Here is an 18,151-nt window from a genome sequence, read left to right as displayed (position 1 = left end):
AAGACTGAAAGGCCACGTTCAGGTGTATGTCTTTATTATTGAATTGAGGTTTAAAGTTTAAATAGTTGATAGGATGCTAGCCCATCGTCTAGATAAGGAATCCCCAAGTTTATAAGGCTATCTTTTAATCGCCTTTTACGACACACATGAGGAAGATATGGAGTAGTTCTATATTGAAGTAATATATTAAAATAATAAAACTTAAATTATCATAGTGTATTTATTTAATTTGTAATTCAAACAGTGACAGGACGTCAAATTCAATTCGAACCAGTAGTTCCTGAGATTTGTGCATTCAAACAAACAAAGTATTCAGCTTTATAATATTAGTATAGATTACAATATTGTACTTAGCCCACAAATAAAGTAATGTGTTCACAGTCCATATGTTCTGAAGTAAAGTAAAGTCAATAAAAAAAAAATATTAAGCTTGTCTGCCACAGGCTTAACTCGGAAACTTTGTATATATCCAACTTAATTCAATGAATGTTCCTTTTATAGTGTTCGCATGGCTGTTGATAATCTAATTTACATTTACCACGGTTGTAATTCATCGGATAATGGTTGCATCGGTGAAAATATTCATGTAAATAAATAAATACGGCTTTCTCACTGCTATTATTAGGAGTATTTAAATGGTTGTATATGTACAATTAATGAAAACTGGCTGATTATGAAATTATATAAGGAGAGTGTGAATGAGAATGTGCTGTGTGGTTCCCGGCACTATTACGTGCTATATGTGGTATAGTAACAGCTTATTTATTTGTTTATTCAATTCACCAACAGTCGATACATCAGTAAATACAGAGATTATACATACGATAAGGTTCGTTCTAATTGCTCGACCGGTTACAGGCAAACCCAGCATGCTATGGGGAACAATCCGTGTTTAATTTTAATTATTACTGATAAATTTAAGTAAGTATCTATCTACCTTTTTGTTAGTATAAAGTTTATTGTGGTGAAAATAGTAACAACTTCAATGTTTTGAACGGCAAAGAACTAAAATAATAAGGCAGCAATATTAACCTATAAGTACATAAAATAAGAGTAGGTACAATAGATAAATATTAGTCATTCAAGCAACTTAAAATTGTAGCACGGAATTTTTTTAACGATAAATGATGTATATCATCTGAACATACCCTTTCAGTCTTTTTAAAACTGTTGGCTCTGTCTACCCCGCAAAGGATATAGACGTGTTTATATGTATGTGTTATAATCGTTACGTGTCAGTAATTTATATTTCTAAAATTGTTTATTATTTTCAATAATATGACGGTAACTCCTATCTACGTAGGTATTAAATCTAAATATTCCACACGATTTCACATTCATTACTATATCCTACAATTTATATACAACATAAATCTTATGGCCATAAAATGGTGTCGATAAATATAATGTTATATTAACATAGACACAAGAACGTTTCATTTCTCAATTCATTTCTGTTTTCGTCATAAATATTATGGTCCAAAGTTGTAAAACCGCTATTGACTGCTGTTTATATTATATTCGTTCTTTATAGCTAGTCATATATACATAAAACGAAATATTGTTCCGTCTTGCATTATCTCTTATTTAAAGGTTACTTGGATCGATTTTATTGATAAGGTCACTTATTGCTGCAATGTTTTACATACATGTGAATTAGTTGAATTCATATTTATAAATAACTAGCGACCCGCCCCGGCTTCGCACGGGTGCAAAATTTTGTTATAATACATAAAAACCTTCCTCTTGAATACTCTACCTGTTACAAAAAACCGCATCAAAATCCGTTGCGTAATTTTAAAGATTTAAGCATACAGACAATCAGACTAAAATAGCGACTTTGTTTTATACTATGTAGTGATACAATTATTAAACGCGCACGTAACGTACACATAATTAAATCACGTCAATATCCCTTGCGGGGTAATAGAGCCAACAGTCTCGAAGACGCTTGCTTAGTCTGCATTTCCACTAAATCGTAGATGAATGGAGAGGAGTTTAGCGTTGTATGGTTTGACCAACAATTCATTCATTCATTTATTCATATAGTCACGTCTATATCCCTTGCGGTGTAGACAGAACCAACAGTCTTGAGAGACTGATAGGCCACGCTCAGCTGTCTGGCTTAATGATAAAATTGAGATTCAAATAGTGACAGGTTGCTAGCCCATCGAACAAAAGACGAATCCCACGTAACGTACCTTTATTTTATTCCAGACTATTTAAATTATGTTACATTGATCCTATGTAATGATTATAAATAGTCTAATGCAACAAAAAAGTTTTTACCGTGTGGTTCCCGGCACCAATACAATGCCGTGTGGTTCCCGCCACCAATACAAAAAAGAAAAGGACCACTTCATCTCTTTCCCATGGATGTCGTAAAAGGCGACTAAGCGTTAGGCTTACAAAATTAGGATTTTTGTTCAGGCGATGGGTTAGCAACCTGTACACTATTTGAATCTCAATTCTATCATTAAGCCAAATAGCTGAACGCGGCCATTCGGTCTTTTCAAGACTGTTGGCTCTGTCTACCCCGCAAGGGATATAGACGTGACCATATGTATGTATGTAAAAAGTTAAAAATCAGTTCTATTGTATCCTCCCCGTGTTGGTCCCTGTTGGATCCCATAATCTCTTGAGACTACTCACGAAAACTTGTTTAAAAGAATAGGACCACTCTATCTCGTTCCCATGGATGTCGTAAAAGACGACTAAGGGATATGCTTACAAATCCTTTTTTTAAGCCATGGGCTAGCAACCTGTCACTATTTGAATCTCAATTCTAACATTAAGCCAAATAGCTGGGCGTGGCCTATCAGTCTTTTCAAGACTGTTGGCTCTATCTACCCCACAAAGGATATAGATGTGACCATATGTAAAATTCAAACGTAAATCCCGAAGCTATTTCGGAAACTTAAAAAGTGGCCTCGGACAAGCAATGCGCGAATTAACGTTAAACGGCCGTGAAATGACAGCCGGACATAAAAATTTCTTCTCATAAAACGCTTTGACTCGACCCGTTCTCACCTTGAATGGGTTCAGTTTATTGGGTGACTCCGTTCGATTAAAGTGTGGCGAATCGGGTTGTTATACCACAAACTAAAACAGACAAATGTAAAGACTCAAAACATTCAACAAACGAAAATGATAATGAGCTTTATTACAATAAAGTTAACGTTGGAATTGACGAAGGAATATTCGCAAGTAAAGATCTTTTGTAAATTACGGTTGTGTTGCCGCTCGAGTGAACATTTTGTACGTTGATTGGCATTTCGCGAAAAGCAACACCTTTGCGGCCATGACACGTCGTTTGATTGATTGTATAATTAATTTTATTTTACATTTGAACCACCTGACATACTTACATGGACGATGTGACTGTCAATTAATTGGACAGTTTTTGATGAGGGTACGTGTATGTGATGGTGTTTTGTAAGCTGTTTTTGTGGTAAACCATCAGAACTAGTCTTGAGATTGCTGATACGTTGACAGCTGAGAAGTGAATGTTGGTTTAGGTTTTTTATTCTCTTTGGTTAATAATTTATAAGTAGCTTTTATAATTTAATCAAACTTAATGTGTGTGCGTGTATTACAATTTCACTAATTAATTCAATTTTAGGTATTCAATTCCCTTTAGACGCCTTAAACGATATCCTTGCAAAAGAGATGGTGTGATCCATCAAGTTTCGGGAACCGCATGATTAGATACTCTACAAAAAAAAATATGAACAGTTATATAATAAGCATTAGCCAAAAAATTGTTATTTGACAAAAACTTATTTCCACATTTTTAATCCTTGACATCTTTTCACAAAGCAGTTCATTGTTCAAAACCCACAGTTTCCTCAAATGTCACTTTTTGTTCACTAACGTTGTTACGAACAAAAAAATATGTTAAGCTTAATCACCATTTTTGTCTTCAACAACTACACTCGTTTGAGCATCTATTAAATTAACTGTGCCTGTATAGTCAACTTCATCTTCAAACGAGTTGAAATGAAGAGTGTATTGTAAGTCTGGAAAACTGGTATCTGAAACAAATGACGGTGATTATTCACCATTAGTGGCAATCGTGGTTTCGATGATGTATGGCGGTCGGGGGCTATCAATCATCGCCTTTGTTTCGTGGGCTGACTGCCTGTTGGCCTCTTGTAAACGATATACTGATTTAGTACGAGATATCTTTGTTTGTGTGATGGTGTAATCTTTATTGCATCTGCCTTTGAAATGCCTGGTTATATGAAAGGGATTATTATTAAACATTTAAATTAAAAAATATTTTCTTGCAACTAAGGTACTAAACGTTTTATCCTTTTGACTGATGGAGATAATAAGCTTATATTTGCTTAGTGAAAAGATGTAGTCTCAGCCGGCCCTTCCGGGAAAGAGATGCCATTGTATGTATGTTAAAAACTTATTAAGAACCACTCTTGTCTCTCGGTAAACAGGTTGAAATTCAAGGTTACTCAAAAACAAATTCCAAGTCGTTAAATCATAACTTCATAATTTACTCGTACAAATTAATGTGAAAAGTTCATTGCCATAATTAAAACTAAATATATGTAAATTCGCAAACCAAAAATGATAAAGTTAAACAAAATTGACTTTTACCAAGACATATAAATCACATATAAATTATGCAAATAACTTTCGCCTATCATTATTTACTTTTGATTGATGTTATCCTGTTTAAAATCGTGAGTACAATTAATTCTCAAGCTAATTCTCTCAAGCTTCGGGCAACAATCAATTTTCTCCAATAATAAACGTTCACCTCAGGAGTGCATAAAAGTGTTATTCATTTCAATCCATCAAGTATGAGGGATTGGTCTCTGACTGGAGTTCGAACCGGTGCCTTAAATAGTAAGCGATGTGATGACGCTTTCAACTACTGATGACTGAACTTAAAGACCAAAAAACAAATTATGACAAGATATAAATAAATAAATATGTTGGAGTAAAATTGTAAAGAAAAGCGGACACTAATACAACAGAAAGATGCGATGTAACTAAATAATCTTTACTTAGACTAAATAATAATGACAATATTTTTTTCAACTGACGATCACAATCATCAATTTAAATTATAAACAAATCAAAATCAAGTTTAGACACAAATTTACATTATTTTTGGGTGAACTGAAGAAATTTCGAGTTGCTATAAGTTTACCACTTGGGACACAACACCAATTCATTTTTCCTCCGCCTCAATCTAGCCTGTTGTTTATCTTAACAATACCTCGGACAATTTGTCTTCGCCACTTCTAAATATTCCTCATTGTCTTTGAATAATTCCGTTAATAAATTCCAACAGTTAAACCGCGGCGGTTGGGCAATTTTCTTTTGTTTATCAAAATGTTCTCAGCAGTGATTTATGTTCGTGTTTCGCAATTTTTTGTACGATTAGGAAAGTCTTCCTAATTGCAGCTATTCGTTGTTATGATTTGTTGCGGAATATTTGCAAACCTTGATTACTCAAAGATATGTATGTGTATTGTAGTGCGCTTGTCTGTGACATCGAAGGGTTTGAATCCCGGCCAGGGCATGATGAGAAACGAACGTTCTCTGATTGGTGTGGGTCTTAGATGTTTATCTATATAAGTACTTATTATAAAATATAGTATTGTTGAGTTAGTATCTCTTTACACTAATCTTGAACTTACTTCGAGGCTAACTCAATTTGTGTGATTTGTCTCGTATACATATATATTTATTTATTTACATACAGAAATAGTCATTGGCCGAGGTGGGATTTGAACCTGTGCCTTTTATGCTCATCACGAATTATAACCAGGTTTTTTACTGATCACCGATGCTCTTCATATATAGAAGTAAGACTTACATGTATAATTAGTGAAACTTCAAAAGGGCATAAACATAAAATAATAAGTGCAAAACACTATCTCAAATTATACCCTCATTACTACCTATATTCGCAATTATAAGTTATAATAGTCCCTAGTAATTCTATCGATAATTACAGAAATAACCGATAGTACAGTGTCATCTGTTAGTCAATAGTTGTAGAGCGCGTAATTGAAGACTTGTAAAGGTAAGTATTTACATACACAGCGACAAACACCTACGAAATTAGGACTAAATTATATTGATTTTAGATTTGATTCATACTTATATATTTCATTTAAAATACTTGCAAATTTTACTAAAGCAGTTTAAAACTACCTCAAAAGTAATGTCAAAATTTAATCATATATTTATGATAAGTTTAAGTAATTGCTTTAACAGGATCTGATACAATGCATAATTTGAATTCTATAGTTGATGCATACTCTCTAAAACCAACGAGCATTAGAGCTGATTATGATTAAAACTGAATAGCAGGCAGTAATGAATAAGTGGATGATATTCGAGATCAAGTCATGTCGACCGGCGCCGAGGTGAATGTTAAAGACAACATTGTAGAAAGTACACCAAACGAACCAAAATCAGCTGTAGTGAAAAGTAATAAAGATGAAGCCACAGGTATTGATAAATTTGTCGAGCCGTAAGCGAAGCCGACAGCCGTCAATCAAAAGCTAAAAACCGGTAGCCGACGCAGACTCAAAGAACACGAATGAAATGGAGTAGTAACTCGTGATTACGATAAAAATTACTTCCAAATTTGTTAATGACGTAAATTTATCTCGGAAGATACGTAATTGGATGAAGAAGGTTTATGAGGCATGAATTCAAGTTATTAAGAATTAATTGTAGATTAAGTTTTTAAAGTATTTAAATTGCTAGTAATAAACATCTTATTATGGCATTGATGCGATGTTTGTTATGTAATTAATACAGAAATATAGAGAGTGAAATATTTTAGTACAAATAATTAGAAGATATGAAAATTACGCAATGCTTATAAACAAGTTTCTAAAGGCCAGTTTCAAAATTAAAGTTATAAATTAAAGAAATAAGAAGTCCGTATTAGCTCATACCATAATTATATGCTTGTTTAAGATTTCAATAGAATAGAATAGAAACGAATAGCGTGCTTGAGCCTTTCATTCTTTTGATGATTGTTGGCTCTTTCTGGCAAGGGATGTAGACGTGATTATAGGTTATATGTTTACAATACATATTTCGTTTCTAGCAACACTCAAACTATTGACAAGGCCACCCCACACTAACTCAACACAAAAATGGGCAGACAAAACTCAAAGACAATCACGCCTCACCAGAAGCCTCTCATTTAAGACATCTGACAGCGATGATTATACGCGACCCAACAGAACAAAAAGATCTCAAATAAATTACAAAGGGGAAATACAAAAACGGCTGGCACACCTCAAACAGAATAACAATAACACCATTCTCGGCTTTGTATAATGAAAATAATACTACACAAAGACGCCGACGAAGAAATTTGATCGGTCGGTAAACATCCAGATAAGAATAAGAAGCACTGTAAGATTTTTCCTCTGACAGGATGGACTGAGATTAATTTTGAATACAGTTTGCGAGTCGACGGCGGATGTAGTGTTTTGTTGCACGTTTAAGGGATTTAGTCTAAGAATGTTCGCGGTTCATTTAGAAGGCTGCCAGATATCGACTGTAACTGCTTATATAAAGGATTTAATCGCGTTTTTGTCAAGGCGTTTGTTGATTATAATAAAGTCTGCTGGTAATGTGGTAATGCTTTTGGAACTATAAATAGCAATGTCAGAACCCTCTCCTATGGTGCCTATAAACAGTTTATCTAAATTTATTTTATTACAACCAAGAAATTACATAATTATGTGAAAAATTATTAGCAATAAAGAACTTGCTCGAGATGCATTGGCCTAGATTAAAATAGGTTTTTAGGCATTTAAATTAACGGTTCGCTGGCTGTAGCTACGGTTTTCAGTGTTCTATGTTCATATTATGAAAAAAGTATAAGTTTGAAAAAAGAACACATTTCAAAACAGTCAAATTCCGTTATCAAAAAGTTAACAAAAAATCTGCAGCTAACATAATAAGGCTTAAAGAAACGGCTCCAACTTTTTGCAACTACGCCATCTAACGGGTTTCTCATTTATTTTTTCTTGTTGTATCACTTGCATTGTTTTATATTCTGTCTCAATTTACCTCCAATTCTATATGCGGCTGCATTGCTTACCATTTTCACATCTATATGCCGAATCGACGTTTCTACAGAAAGTTCAGAGAGCCGGGTGAATACAAAATTTCTTGTGTCATCGTTTGAATCTAAAGGTGCAGTTACATGTAATCTGATAAAATCTAGTTGTTGTGCATCATTGTTTGCAATATTTGATACTAGGTGTTACCAGCGACTGTATCTGATAAATGTAGCTCATGTATCGTGTCTTGTATCTATCTAAATTGATCCTTTAATCAATTCTGTCCCTTTTTTCGTAATAAAAAGTAGCCTATGTTTTTTTTTTCTGGGTTAATTCTATGCCTGTTCCAAAGTGTGACAGACAGACAGATGGCAGACAGAGTTTCTTTTACATTTATAATATTAGTAGAGGTATAGAGTAGGGATTAATTTTCCGACTTGGTTTCATAAGTTTACACACATGGTCAAGCTTATGAAAAGTAGAAAGGCAGACAGGGTACTTATTCTTACTACTTCTCAATACGATCCCTTTGCTCTCGCCCTTTACAGTATTTTTGACCTGACTTTTTCACCTGAATGTTCCCTATTTAATCAAGTTGCGTTCAACTAAGTCGTCTTCAAAAATAAATAAATACATTCATGTATGTAATCACGTTTATATCCCTTACAGAGTAGACAAAGCCAGCAGTCTTGAAAATAAAAGGACACGTTAAGCTTAATGATGGAATTGAGATTCAAATAGTGCAGGTTGCTAACCGATCGCCTACAAGAATCTCAAGCTTATCAGCCTATCCCTTAGTCGCCTGTTACAATATCCATGGGAAAATAGTAAAGCTTTTAAAATATCAGTTTTATCCACCAATGTAATACCCTCCTAACATCCGACGGAGAAACCTGATATGGAATTGATGTCTGTCAATCTGATGCAGAATTTCTATTTAATTCTCCTATTTATTTAGACAAAAGGAGACTTTATAGTCCTGTCGCAAAGGTCATATTGGCTTGTCAATCAATGGTATTGTTAAATTCAGCTCGGTAAGAGATTTATAAGTTTGTCCGCTTGTCTGCAGTCGGCTGATTTAATGTAGATAGATCTGACGGCGGCGCGTCTGTCATTCAACGTTGTTTATGTACTGATTGTTGTGTAAAAAAGTATGAAAATGTAGCTATTGTCTTTATAACTTATTTGGCATTTAACGCATAATGAAACGCATTGGAGAAATCGCTGCTAAAGTTGAGTGGTTTTCTTTAAAATGTATGTAATATCACTAACTTTTGCGCGGTGCTTAGCTCCCGTGGAATGTCTAGATAAATAGTAGCCTACGTTTTTCTTAAAGTTCTATTCTGTGTCTGTAGTCTTATACATAAATCACGCCTCTTTCCCGGAGGGGTAGGCAGATACCACATCCTTCCACTAGCCAAGAATCCTGCATACTTCTTTCGCTTCATACACAACAATAATTTTGAGAATAATGAGCAAATAAACTAAAAATATTTGCTTACCAAAAAATAAAAATAAAAGAAATGTTTAAAAATAAAATTAAAATAAATATACAGTATAAAAAAAACATTCCGATACCGGGAATCGAACCCGAGCCTCCTGGGTGAGAGCCAGGTATCCTAGCCACTAGACCATATCGGATACTATTGAAATGTTGAAATTGTGTTACACATTTTTCTGAGCTATATTAAAATATGTATGTATGTATGTATGTAATGAATCACAAAATATTTTTTTCACTATTTTCGTCAATATTATTTAAGTAATTTTATAACTAGCAGTTATCTGTGGCGCCCCTTGCATTGTAACGAGAAATTAAAATTTTAACTAGGTGCTAAATTTTAGTATTAATTTGGAACCTAGTTAGTTTAAAGGCTTATTATAGGGATTTTTGTTTAATGTTGACTAGTGCCTCTGCCCTGCTTTACACGAAATAGGTAGGTAGGGATACTGTGATTTGTTTTTTCCAAACTTAATAAGAATAAATTAATAAACAAGAAAAAATTTTTTTGTCTAAATAACTACACCAAAAGTGCATGATATAAATTTTATTACAAGGAAGACTTAGCGTTGTGGTATATACCACGACAAATGCTGAAGGGCCATTTTAGTATAAAAGTTGTTGCAGGTTAAGGTTTCTGTTTGATATATTTTCATGTACTTAATAAACATTTTTTCTTTCTTTTAAACAAAAAACTTCTTTTCTAAGCTTCTTTCTCTCTTTTTGATAAGATTGTTTAGATTATTTTTTGTGCTTGGACTTACAAAAACCTTCTAAAGCAATAGTCACGAGGGTGAACCTTAAAATTACCTTTCTCTTCCAAAATTGTCAATTAAAGATCATAAGCGACAATTCTATTGAAACTCATTCTATGTAAATGTCCTTTGTCATGGTAAGCAGTGGTTTCAATGAGAAAACGGTGGTCGCAATCTAGGATGAGTTTGTTTCGGGGTAGACAGGGCCCAAAGATTCAAAGACAACGTTTGTATGTATGGTTTTGTGATGAAATTGAGATTAAGAGATAGTGTGTTTTTTTAAACCCTTTTCCTTAGTAGCATTTTACGACATCGATGGGAAAATTTTATAAATATTTCACCCTTAGATATTGAATTTACAAATTTGCATAGTGATTTTTAAAATTTATAAACAATTTCAGATAAAAAAGAAGTTCAAATCTTATTAAGAAATACACACAGGAAAATAATTGCCATATCAATCAAACATAACACATTCAATTTGAATGAAATAAAATTAAAAATAATTAACATTTTGACACATGCCCTTCAAAAAGCAACAAGTCCACTTTACGCCCGAACATAATTTATCACAGAGCAAAGACCGCCGCGACCACACTCTGTGCTCTGTGTAATTTGCATCAGGCAACCAATTGGCTAAGTCAACTTTCTTCTTTCTAAAAGCTTTTTTTTTTGACAGAGGAACCTAATTTAAAAAATCATTTATTTAAAAAAAGATTAATTACTTAGTAAGTATTAAAAGTTTGTATGTATTAAAAGGTAACTTTGTAATCTTACAGTAGAAATACAATTTCAATAAATCATAGGTAAGTACTTAAGACTGAATGAAAAAACTATTTATTAGACATTTTGTAACTTGAGATAGTATAATATTATGACGTTATGATCTACTTACGGAAAATACAAAAAAAACGTCGTATGGATGACAAATTTCAACAAAAACTTAATAATAAGAGTTCTTACCTGAACTAGTTACCTGAAAATATAAACTAACACCTGTAAAATATAACGAGAAATATATTTTTTCACCCAAAGTCCAGTATGACAAAGAGTCGTAAAAGTATAGCTCTATATTAAATAATGCTTACTTTTGTTGAAAAGTATACATACATACAAAAGAAAATTGGTGTCGTGTGATTCACAGCACCAAAAAAAAAGAATAGGTCCACTCATCTCTTTCCAATAGATGTCGTAAAAGACGACTAAGGGATAGGCTTATGAACTTCAGATTCTTCTTTTAGGCGATGGGCTAGCAACCTGTCACTACCTGAATCTCAATTCTATCATAAAACCAAACAGCTGATCGTGGCCTATCAGTCCCTTATAGACCGTTGGCTCTGTGTACCCCGCATGGGATATAGACATATGTATAAAATCACGCCTTTTTCCCGGAGGCGGAGACTACATCATTCCACTTGCCACGATCTCTGCATACTCCTTTCGCTTCATCGTCGGCGGTTTTGGATACGGTTGGAGTCGGTTGAAAAGTTTATTTCGAAAAACTTAACTTAGCCAATTTAAAAACACGTCACTCGATATTTCGAACGCAGAATCGCGGCTCAAGTGCGGTGGCACCTTTCACTGGCATTCCCGACATGACCGCCTGTCGATCAACGTCTGACTGGCTGACGTCTGACGTCTGACGTCTGACGACCTGACGTCTCGCCATCCAGCCACATCCCGGCTTTGTCTCGCCTTAAACGGCAGTTGGGAACCCTTTGTCGATATTTTTTCAAATGTAAAAGGTATTAATTATCATAAACGGGGTATGTTTGTGGTCGGCGGGGCCTTTGAGTGGTGTTCTTACGCTTTTTTTTCGATTTGAGACAAAATAATAGGTAATCGATATAGACAATTACGTTGCGTAGGACAAACCATGAATTTAAACTATAAATAGCTATTCGGTTGGTCCTTTGGAAACCATATGGTTTCCGGCATAAAGGAAAAACGTCTTTTTGGAAAATGGACAATTAATTGAATGTTTCAAACATATTCGAGTTAAGTTATGTTATTAAATGTTAAGACTTTGAGTTTTGTTTTGGCAAAATATATAACTATTACATCCTTAGTCGATTTAACTTCTTTTTAATTCACAGTCGTAAAAGGCGACTAAGGGGTAGGCTTGTAAACTTAGAATTCTTCTTTTAGGCGACGGGCTAGCAACCTTTCACTATTTGAACCACACAGCACAGACCACTCCATCTCTTTTCCACGGATGTAGTTAAAGGCGACTAAGGGATAGGCTAATAGGAGAGGTAAACTTGGGATTCTTCTTTTGTCACTATTTGAATCTCAATTCTATCATTAAGCCAAACGGCTACACGTGGCCTATCAGTTTTTTCAAGACTGGCTCCGTCTACCCCGCAAGGGCTATAGACGTGATTGTATGTATGTAATTTCAAGGGCATTTGACTATGCAATCAACCCGGACCACCCAATACGTGCAGCTCCGTAGAAACAAAAGCCTGCAAATTGCAATTCAAACAACATCACCTGCATAATAATGCACATAGTGTGTCACCCACCGTGGCATGCATTTTTAGCAACACCCAGCTTTTGCGACGTGGTGGGTATCATGGTTACGCATTTTAGCGCCTTATTATTGGATGGTTTGATGGTGCCGTGTGGTTCCCGGCACCAATACAAAAAAGAATAGGACCACTCCATCTCTTTCCCATGGATGTCGTAAAAGGCGACTTAGGGATAGGCTTACAAACTTGGGATTCTTTTTTTAGGCGATGGACTAGCAACCTGTCACTATTTGAATTTCAATTCTATCATTAAGCCAAATAGCTGAACGTGGCCATTCAGTCTTTTCAAGACTGTTGGCTCTGTCTACCCCGCAAGGGATATAGACATGACCATATGTACCTATGTATGTATGTTAGAAAAGGACCACTTCATCTTTTCCACGGATATCTTGAAAGGCAGCTAAGGTAATAGTACATTCATCTAATGTAGCTTTTACTATTGTACAATATGGGTTAGGTTCTTCTGAAAAGGTTGGAAGTCAGTCCTTAAACCTAATGTGATCCAGGATTATGGCTTAAGGATACAAGACTTCTGTCAAGAGAGGTGAGAATATAATCAGCATTTACACAAGGAAGAAAGTCTATTAAGGACGAAAAACCATAATGTATGCTAGTCAAACAAGTATATCTTGGTGCGATTACTCTTTTGGTGATAGACTAGCAACACTACATTTGAATTACATCTTAATCATTAATTCAAACGTTTTACTATTATTATCTCTGTCTTTCCTGGAGATAAAGTCGTGATATTATTACGGCAAGTCTAGCGTAGTGATAAATGCCTGTCTGAGTCACAAGGTTCCATTCGATATCGGGTAATGATGAAAAACGAACTTTGTATGATTAGCTTCGGTGATAGATATTTATACCACGTCTATATGTCTTGCGGAGTTGACAGAGCCAGTAGTCTTGAAAGACTGACAGGCCTCGTTCAGCCGTTAGGCTTATATGATAGAATTAACTAAGATAAGAATTAAGACAGGTTGCTAGCCCATCGCCTAAAAGAAGAATCCCAAGTTTATAATACTATCCCTTAGTCGCTTTTACGACATCCATAGGAAAGAGATGGAGTGGTCCTATTCTTTTTTATATTGGTGCCGGGAACCACACGGCACTGCCGGAAATCACACAGCACTCGTTGATTGATATATTTTTTCTTCTTCCTCCTTTTATCCTGGTTACATCTTCACCTCTCTGGAGAATTGCAGATAATACCAGGACTTAAGAAGTTGGTCTTCCGATGACTTCATCTGGACATCATTATACTTGTGTAAAAGCAGTAACTATGAATTCATAAGAATGGATAAGGTTTAACTAAGAATCGAAATAAGGGATAATTTCTTTTGTCTTTTTTTTTCTTTCGGCAGACCAATAAAGTTATTGTTCATAAAAAGTTTCACAACTTTCATCCAGAAGTTGTAAATGTAGTACCTGTAGTATTAAATTATTATTCTAAATAGGTACCTGACTCATCGTAGAAAAGATTACAAAATGTATATTTAACATATAAAAAAAAGAGATTAAAAATATATTTAAACATCAGAAGAATAACATGATATTTAGTTATAAATTACACGACCAATAAAGGCTAAAGATAATTAATATTATTTTTTTGATAAATGCTCATATACATTTTTTAAATTTACAACAAAATTAATGATATCGACATGATCAATTATCTTGGCTGCCATAAATGGCTTAAGTTATAACTGGCAATGGAAATTGATGATTGGATTGACAATTATAAATTAACAGCCGGTAAATTTAATGATAGGGATTAAGCTGTTGATAATGCAAACAATTTATTGCAGCGTATCAACCAGATTAAAGGTGTATAAACAGGAAACCTTTATCAAGCGGCTAACTGCGCTCCAAATGGAGATAAAATCATCATTAATATAGAATTCGCGCTACACTGAACAAGAGTTTGAATTCTTAGAAAAACTCACAAAGCTGTAACAGGCTTATTTGAACCAGTTGCATTATCTGAAATCTTGCAAAGCGTCAAGACTAAATATTCAGAATTAAGCTTAACTAGAACCACATAATCGCTCTATACCGGTGCCGCATTCTATGAGTCGTTTTAAAAATCATTGCCCACGAAACTGAGGACTTAACCACTCCAACTAATCTCCTAACTGACACAATGGCCTGATTTATACTCAACCCCATTGTTAAATCCAACAAAGATCTTGTCAATTATAATCCCGAGGAAATCTTTCATCGGATCCGTCAAACGGTAGCGCACGGGGTAACAAAACCGGAGACCAACTGTCGCACAAAAAACTTTTTAATAAATTATTTGCGAAACTTGTTTAGAAACCCTCAAAGGGCGGCGGGAAGCGAAACCGATTGGTCGTGACGTGAGCCGTGACGGTCTTTGTGACCGCCGAGTATTATGTTGTCAAAATACACGGGGATTTTGTTATTATTTTTGTGTTTGCGAGCACACTTAGCACCCCTTTGTGTTCAGACCTTCTCGGAAGAGGGGATGTGCGAGCCATAAAGTGTAGTCGTAACTCCAATCTTTCCATGAAAGGGAACATGTGAATAGAATAGTAATCACGAGTTCCAGATACGAAAACAATGCGGAATCATTCTTACAGCGAGATTAATCTCTCCATTTTTTAAGATGTTAATCTTCATAAAGCGTCGCGTCTTTTGGCAGAAATACAAATCCCAATTCCGTTGTCTTGCAAGATGTGCCCTTAAAAACTTAATAATGTTTTTGCGTATGTGGAGCTGTCGGGCGGTATTACGCCGCCTGCCAAATGTAACTGCCAAATTACGCCATCAGAACACATAAACACGGGTGGCTGAGCTCGTTTTTTGTCATGTCACTCTTATGGGACTTTCATGATATTTATTCAAATTATTATTCCTCGTCGCCCTCTTGTTACGTCCCGAATGAATTTTTCATGCACACGTCGCCCTGAGCCTCGGTAATTTCACTTTGAGTTCGCTCGACGCCAGCGAAAATGAGTTTATTTATGTTGATATTTTTCCGACACGTCTACGTTTTAATGGCATTGGTGTGCCCCATGATTATATTGGCTGAGTAAATATTTGAACATGATAATTTGTTTCCGAGATGTTCCGAGGTCTAATTCTACAATTTGCTTTGAAGTTATAAAATACGATATGCTGTTTGCAAGAATATGCCATTCGTATTGAAAAAAATACCGCATTGAGCAATGTTTGTCAGATAAAAGATATAAAAAAGCTGTTTGATCTTAAAAGCTAGTAAATTAAAATATGCATAAGTAATCAAACATTTAGATTACGTGTGAGAGACCTTGACGATACGCGAATCCTATTAATCGTAGTGCCAAAACAACTTTCTGGCTTCATAACAGCGCCGACATAATGTTGAGATTCTAACGCAAACATTGCATAGTTGATATCAATAACTTCATCAACCATTTCTCTTTTAGCTTCACGTTTATTATCTGTAACGAGGGCAAAATCAGCGATGTAGTTAACAAATTGTAAATTACATTTATCCGGTGTCGCGTCCTCATCAGCGGTAATGGATCCACACAACAATAAATTTTGTCATGTTTGCGCCAGCCACATAATATTTACTGATATTAATTCAGCAAACATCATGTCACTAAGTAAATTTTGTGTGTTTTATTTAGATAACGCTGTACAAATACCGTTGACTTATCATATTTGCTGAAATACGATGGTTTATATAAATTAATGACTGGTTTTCGGTGGTGTTTGGTAATGATAAGTATTTTTAAGGTTACGATGAAGGAGCGCATTTTATTTCTTTACAACTCTCTTCCGTAGTTAAAGGATTACGTTTGACAAAGCTAAATTGTACTTGTCGGAAGTATTCTTCTACGATATCTTAAGATGGGATTGTACAACCTTTTAACGTTAAATTCTTATAACATTACAACTAATAACAAAAGGAGACAAACCTTGAAAATAAACATTGTAGATGTCATGTTTTTAAATTACCTAGTTTGGGATAATTTTTGACCCTTCCATAAAAAGTAAAGTTTACTCAATTGGACTGTTGAGGGGATTGTCTAAAGTTTTTTAATCTCAAATTAGTATCGGATTCTTACCTGCTTGCCATTTTCTAAAGGGTGACTAGGAAAGCTCACTTTTAGCAATAACTTTACCTGCTGTAACTTTAGACCCGTAAAGTTTGAAATAAAATAATAAATAGGCATTTCTCTTCTTTTAAAATTTATATCAAAAATGTCATCGGTAATATATCCAACACACACATTTACTCTAACAGCCCATATATCAGGATGTGAGCGACTAGCACAATTTTTAAAACCCCATTCATTACTATTAGCCTCGGTCGTAATTTCTGTCAATTCTGACGACACTCAGACCTCCCATAAACCACCCCTAATGTAAATATCGCCCTTTTATCTGTCCTTAACAATTTCGTAAACTCACACTAAACCATCACTGGAATATAAATTACAAAAATAACAAACATCATTTTTACAACTCGTAAAATTTCTAAAAAATCAAATCAGCCTCTAACACGTTAGGAATAAGAGTTAGAAATTTGATTTTTGTTTGTCGAGTAAACGTCAAAAGATGTTTGTGAAAGCTTGTTCTCAAATTGCCCCCTGCCAATAAAAAAAGGTACGTACAGTGTTGAATTCTGTTTATCACCGTCTTTATGGTGGCCTACCATACCATTTATTTATACGATATTCATGTCGAACTGGTAACGTTATACCTTCTAATAAACCCTTCTTAATATCAAGCTCTGATCCAGTTGTTTTTAAATTCAAATAGGCGTAAATGTCTTTTGTCATTCTCGGTTTTATTTTGTAAAGGTCTCTTTTGTACCGTAGATTATTTGATATGAGACTTTGTGATAATTCTTTTATGTGCTATGAATGTATTAAAATTGTGTATTCATCCGTTTAAACTATTACTCTTTTCTATGAATTACTTTTTTTATCAATTTGGGGAGAGCTTTGATAATTAATACAAAACATAAAAGAAATATCTGGTACACATTCTATAAAAGGATTTTATAAAAGCATCCGCTAAGGAAAGCCTTTTGGATTCCCACGAGACACAAGCACAAGGAAGTTAGAATGTATATCAAGAAAACTTAACAAACCATAAGGTTAGTTTCATGTCCGATTATTGCACAATTTTTTTGGCATAAACCTAGTCAAGCCATCGGAACAGGATGTAACTTAATAAAAACCAGTTATAATAAACTTCGCTTTAAAAATCGAAATAGTTGGCAATAAAATATATTTAATTGTTCACAAGAATTAAGGCTGAGAAATAACACTTTTT

General features: G+C 34.5%; 1 non-coding gene across 1 annotated transcript; it reads right to left on the bottom strand.

Moving 5' to 3' along the window:
- Nucleotides 1-9,635: 9,635 nt before the first annotated feature.
- Trnae-cuc (transfer RNA glutamic acid (anticodon CUC)) lies at nt 9,636-9,707 on the bottom strand. Its single transcript has one exon. It is a non-coding gene; the product is annotated as a tRNA-Glu (tRNA).
- Between the last annotated feature and the right edge of the window lie 8,444 nt (nt 9,708-18,151).

Source organism: Amyelois transitella, chromosome 9 (assembly GCF_032362555.1).
Source record: "Amyelois transitella isolate CPQ chromosome 9, ilAmyTran1.1, whole genome shotgun sequence".
NCBI classification, from domain to species: Eukaryota; Metazoa; Arthropoda; class Insecta; order Lepidoptera; family Pyralidae; genus Amyelois; species Amyelois transitella.
Note: the sequence above shows the minus strand (reverse complement) of the source record. Positions and strands in the feature narration are given on the sequence as shown.